The sequence below is a fragment of the Lemur catta genome, chromosome 21, assembly GCF_020740605.2.
Source record: "Lemur catta isolate mLemCat1 chromosome 21, mLemCat1.pri, whole genome shotgun sequence".
NCBI lineage: Eukaryota > Metazoa > Chordata > Mammalia > Primates > Lemuridae > Lemur > Lemur catta.
In genome coordinates, this window is record NC_059148.1 from 19,525,799 (window position 1) to 19,532,450 (window position 6,652).

The following is a 6,652-nucleotide window of genomic DNA, read 5'->3' on the forward strand; positions in this document are numbered from 1 at the left end:
CAAGCAGAATAGTTTATTTAATTCCCTCCCTGCCAGGGCAGGGGGGAAAGTCAGGGGGGAAAAAATGGAGACGGAGTGTAGCATAACGTTTGAGTCAGGTAGAGCTGGGCTCTTAGACTGGCCACCTGCTTGACCTTGGGCATGTCACTTCAGGTATCTGAGTCTCAGTTTCTTCATGTATAAGACAGGCATATTAATAGAACCTACTACATTGAATTATTGCAGTCATTAAAATGACCTTGTTAAAAAGATGTACATGAAACTCTCGTGAGTGTCTCTAGATTGTAAGCCCTGTGAAAGCAGGAAGAGCTGTCTATTTCATTCACCATCCATCCTCCAGCCCTAGCACTGTGACAGTTTCTAGGCAAGTAATTAATAAACAGCTACTGAGTACGTAGCATAAGATATGATCCTGAGCATGGGGGTGGTGGTGAAGGAGAATGCAAAGAGGTTTAGCACAGAGACCTGCCCTTGAGGAGCTGTCATTTCAGCATAACAGACAGTTCAGAACCATCTATAATAATAGGTGGATTGTATATGCATTAAATAGGTAGATAGTATAATGTAGTGGTTCATCATGGAGATTGTGGCATCAGACTTGAGTTCAAATCTCAGCTCCCCTACTTGCTACCAATCTGATCTTTATTAGCAAGTTTACCTCTCAAGGCTTTAGTTTCCTGATCTGTAAAATAGGGACCTACCTCAGAGAGTTGTTGTAAGGATCAAATGAGTTTCCTGATGCAAAGTGCCTGGCACGGAGTAATAGCCCAAAACGCCTTAGCTATTACTTTATAATTTAATACAGTTGATCGTGGCTTACAATGGTTTGACATATGGCTTTTGACTTTACAATGGTTTTATCAGGGTATTAAATGCATTTTTTACTTAAAAAATTTTTTTGAGACACAGTCTCATTCTGTCACTCTGGGCAGAGTGCAGTGGCATCTTCGTAGCTCAATGTAACCTCAAACACCTGAGCTCAAGAGATCCTCCTGCCTGAGCCTCCTGAATAGCTGGGACTACAGGCAGGCTCCTGGCTAATTTTCCTATTTTTAGCAGAGACAGGGTCTTGCTGTTGCTCAGGCTGATCCGAACTCCTAAGCTCAAGCAATCCTCCCACTTGGCTTCCCAGAGTGCTAGGATTACAGGGGTGAGCCACCAAGACCGGGCAATATATTTTTGGCTTTATGATGGGTTTGTCCGGCTGTGACCCCATCATAACTCAGGGAACATCTGTATATGACTTTGGACAAATTACTTAACTTCTCTAAGACTTATTTTCCTGATCAATAAAGTAAAAACAGTAGTTCCTTGTACAATTGCTGGGAGAATGAAATGGGAAAATCCCTGAAAACTGCTTAGCATAGTGTCTGGTATATGGACAATGCTTAATAATTTATAGATAATAGTAATAAAGGTAAAAGCAAAGTGCTATGGAGAAAAGAGAGTAAATTCATTTTGATGGATAGGCACTGGGATCAGGGAAAGGTTCATACTAGGTAAGTGTTGCTGTTGTTTTTTGAAACAGCTTTATTGAGACATAATTAACACACCATCCAATTTACCCACTTAAAGTATATAATCAATGTGTTTTTTTGTATATTCATAGAATTGTGTAACTATCACTCTAATTTTAGAACATTTTCATCACTCCAAAAAGAAACCTGTACCCATTAGCAGTTGCTCCCCATTTCCCCACAAGTCTTCCCCCATCCCCCAAGCTCTAGGCAACCACCAGTTTACTTCCTGTTTCTGTGAATTTGCCTGTTGTGGACATCTCATGTAAATGGAGTCATAAACTATGTGGCCTTTTGTTTCTGGCTTCTTCCACTTAGCAAAATGTTTTCAGGGTTCATCCATGTTGTAGTATATATCAGTACTGTAATTACTTTTTTATTCATTTTTTTGTTTTTTGAGACAGGGTCTCCCTCTATCACCTGGGCTAGAGTGCAGTAGCCTCATCATAGCTCCCTGCAACCCCAAACTCCTGGGCTCAAGCAATCCTCCTGCCTCAGCCTCCAGAGTAGTTGGGATTATAGGCACATGCCACCATGCCCAGCTAATTTTTCTATTTTTTGCAGAAACAGAGTGTCAGTCTTGCTCAGGGTGGTCTCGAACTCATGGCCTCAAGTGATCGTCCCACCTCGGCTTCCCAAAGTGCTAGGATTTCAGGTGTGAGCCACTGTGCCTGACCCTGCATTCCTTTTTATAACCAAATACTATTCTATCGAATAGAGCTGATGGACAGCTCCATCCTTACCTTTCCCTAGTGCTGCAGAGTTTTTAAGGTACTTTCATAGACATGATCTCATTTAAGTCTTGTAGCAACTCTGAGAGTAAATGGAAGCGCAGAAGACTGAGTGGTGTATCCCTAGAACGACCCAAACAGGAACAGCGGTAGCGCCAGGACCAACCTGCGGATCTTTTGACTCAGTCAAGTGTTCTCATTACTCCAGGTGATTGCCTCCTGGCTGACTCCAGAAATTTGGGAGAAGGAAAAAGTAAAGAGAAAAATTAGGGCAAAAATGCAGGAGATTGAAAACCTATGTTTACATAAAAACCTGCTTTATTCATAGTTGCCAAAACTTGAAAGCAACCAAGATGTCCTTCAGTAGGTGAATGGATACATGAACTCTGGTACATCTAAGCAGTGGTCCCCAACCTTTTTGGCACCAGGTGACCAGTTTCATGGAAGAGAATTTTTCCATGGAGGGGGGAGGTGGAGCTCAGGCGGTGGTGTGAGCGATGGGGAGCGGCTGTAAATACAGATGGAGCTTCCCCGGCTAGCCTGCTGCTCCCCTCCCGGTGTGCGCCTGGCTCCTAACTGGCCTCGGACCAGTACCAGTTTGGGACCCAGAGGTTGGGGACTGCAGATATAAGGCATGGAATACTATTCAGCACTAAAAAGAGATGAGTTATGAAGCCATGAAAAGACATGGAGGAACCTTAAAATGCTTCTTACTAAGTGAAAGAAGCCAATCTGAAAAGGCTACATACTATCTGATTCTGGCTATATGACATTATTGAAAAGGCAAAACTGTGGAGAAAGTAAAAGGATCAGTGGCTGCCAGGGGTTGGGGAGAAGGGAGGCATGAACAGGTGAGGCACAAAGGACTTGGGGTGCAGTGAATCTACTCTGGATGATACTATAATGGTGGATACATGTCATCATACATTTGTCCAAACCCACAGAATGCACAACACCAAGAGTGAATGCTAACGCAGACTATGGACTCTGAGTGATAATGATGTGTCAGTGTAGGTTCGTCGGTTGTAACAAATGTCCCACTCTGGTAGAGGATGTTGATGGTGGGGGAGGCTGTACATGTGCGGGGGCCGAGGATATATGGGAAATCTCTGTCCCTTCCCATTAATTATGCTGAACCTAAAACTGCTCTAAAAATAAAGCCCATTTACAAAATAGCAGGAGAAGGTTGTAAAATGGACCGATTATAAATGTATGGCTCCTTATCAGTCTGTGATACATTTTCCCTTCTCTTGCACGGACAAGGAATGGGATATTCTGGGTAATTCAGGGCTTTGCTTAGGTATTGCATTTTCAAAGGATGAGAACACAGTGAAATACTCTCAACACTAAAACCACATGGACCATAATTTAATCTTTAATTTTGTTGTTGTTGTCATTCTCAAAGGCTCTTCAGTACATTTTGGAGCTGTGTTTCTCCAAGAGTGGTCCAGGGAAAACCTCAGCTCTCTGCATCATTTGATAAAGGTCCTTGTTTTAAAATGCCATTTTCTGAGCCCCTATCCACCCTGAGTCTACTGAAAATCACTGGGTGATTTTAAGCACGCTAAAGTTTGGGACCCACAGTTTTAGAGTGGTGAAAGTCAAAATATGAACATCAATTATCATTGCACTCAAGAGATGCAGACATTGTGCTTAAATGAGAGTTCTAGATAATAAAATACATGCACACACCTCATCTCCTTCAAGTCTTTGCTAAAACATCACCCTTCCTGTAAGAATTTTCCGGATTTAAAATTGCATAGCACCCTCTTCCCCATGCCACCCACCCTCCCTATCACCCTTCCTTCTCCATAGCACTTACAACATCTAACTGAGCACACCACTTATTCCTTTATTCATTCATTCACTCACTCACTCATTCATTCATTTATTTATCTGACTCCTGTCTCTAGAAAGCAAACTTTACAAAGGTAGGTGCTGGGAATACAGCACCTAAGACAGTGTCTGGTATACAGAAGGTGTTCAGTAAATATTTGCACCAAGTTGCCCCTTGGTGCTTGGGCATCATGTCATTTGCCCCACTGTCCTTCTTGAGAGGATTAAAAAAACTATAAAGCAAATTATTCTTTTATTCTTTGAGCGATGCTGTGTGTGTGTGATACTAGAGAGAAAGAGCTGGAACCCCATCCTCTAATCTCTTAATTCTGGAGTCTGGGCCAGTTGCTCTAAAGATCATTTTCCCTTAATACCGCTGAGATCCTCAACTACTATGAGGATCATGTATTTACAGCTGCATTGTCCTATAAGGGCTACTCCTAGAAGGACTTGCTGCCCCTACTGTGAACAAAGTGGCCTGAAGCTGCGAGGCTGAGATAAACCTGCAGTGGGAAAGGGCTTCTCTAAGCTGACCCCATATGTGACTCTGCTACAAACCCGGTATTGACAAAAAGAGGTAGAGGCTTCCTTCTCTGAAGTCCTGAATGAGGATGCTAATAAATAGATCCTATCTCAAGCTACTTCTTACACAGTCTTGGCTGGCCCTGAACAAATGACCCTCACCCCTTTCCTGTCCTCCAAGCCACCTGCCCAACAGCGCCAGCACACAAACCAATGCCCATGAACACCTGGAGATCCTCACTCCCTGCACTTCTCCCCTGACCCCATTTTAAGGTCAGACCTGGGAATGGTCAGTTCCCTAATGCTGCAGATGCCACCTGCTGACCCTCATCTGTGTCTTTCTTCCAACACACCTGATGTTCCAGTTTGTGTTGCGATGCCCCCAGCATCCCCCCAGGGGATGCTGAGAAGCTGTGGGGCAGAGGGGAGGATGAAAACAGGAAAAAGCAAGTTTGTTGCTAGTGTTATGCTCACAGGGTGGCAGGATATACCTGCTGAGCACTCCCAGAAGGTCCCCAAGAAAACCATTACTGTGAATCTCTCACGTTCTTCCAAGTATGGTGGCTGGGGTAGGGGGAGGGAAGGTGTGCTAAGAAGAGGGGGATGGGCACCCTTCCAGAGGTCAGTTATGTCGCCCAGAGCTGCTCTACACATTAATAAAAGGTGGTTGGATACAGGAAGGATGTGAAGGTAGATGCAAAGAGCTTGTCACCAAGGGTTGTCACTGGGTTACACTGGGTGGATTAAAGTCTAAAGTCGGCAGGGGAGGAGTGGGAGGTGAGTTGGGAGGGAGGGGCTTGTGAGACCCCCAGCAGGGATGGGGATGAGGGTGTTGGTTGCTTTAGCTTCCTGCTTTGACCCTTTCTGGGCCGGTTTCTTTCTTGGCTGGATCCTTGGCTCGGATATGGAGAGGTGGGATAAGAATATGGAGAGGTGGGATAAGAAAAATGACCCCCAACTACCCCGGCGATCCAGCATGGACTTTCTCAGGGTTGTTTCCAGGCTGGAAAGAGGGAATTTGGGGGAGTTGTGAGGTGGTTCCCGGGGGCACTGGGTGAAAGGACTGGGGGATCCCAGAGACCAGAAGATGGGGGTGGGGAGGAAGGTGTTAGCCTTCATGGGGAGTAAGTCTCAAAATGAGACAGGCGGAGGGAACTAACTCCAAACGCAGTGGGTTCTTCCAATCGGACGGGCTGGAGCTTAGACCCCTGCAAAAGAAGGGGGTCATTCGGAGGGGAAGGTGCACCACCGAGCCAGCGGGTTCCTAAACTGGAAACTGGAGCCTCTAAGAGGCGCTGACTTCTCCCCCAGCCTCGGTGGGGAGGGGCGGTGAGCGTCTGGAACCGGGTTTCCCGAATCCGGACGGACAGGAGTCTGGATGGGGCTGCCGAGAGTGAGCCAGGGAGGGAGAGAGACAGGGGAGACTCCTCACACTGGGGGGTGAGGGTGGCGGCAAACTGGGATCCCAGGCGTGGGGTGCGGGGTTTTCTCAACGGACCACAGGGTCCACAACCTTGGGCGGAAGGGATTTGGGGGAGCTGAGGGGGATTCTCAGTCCGGACGGCGAGGGCTGCGGAGGGACTGGGGAAACTGATGCGGTTTCTACTGGGGTGCTGAGGGAGGCTCCCCACCCGGGACGCGAGGCACGGAGAGGGTTCCCCAATTTGGATATGGGATACTGGGAGTGGACTGAGGACTCTAAATTAGAGCCCTGGGGTGGGGGGGGACTCTGAGGTTCGGAGGAAATTGGGGGCTCCGAGGGAGGCTTCTCGCTCCGACTGGAGAAATGGAAGGATTCTCACCAGTTGGAACGTGTGAGGATTTGGGGGCACTAGGGCTGTCTCCCTCCCGACCCAGGGAGATGGGGGAATCTCTTAATTCTGGATAGCGGGGACCAGGAGGGAGGACTGGGGGGGTCCCCGATCCGGAACCGAGCTACCTTGAAGGCACCGGGAAGCGCTTCATTCCGGGAGGGCGTTCCCGCGGCCCGGCCCCCGCGCTGGGGTGGGTGGGGGGTGCGGCCGCACCCTGGTCCCGGCCCGCACC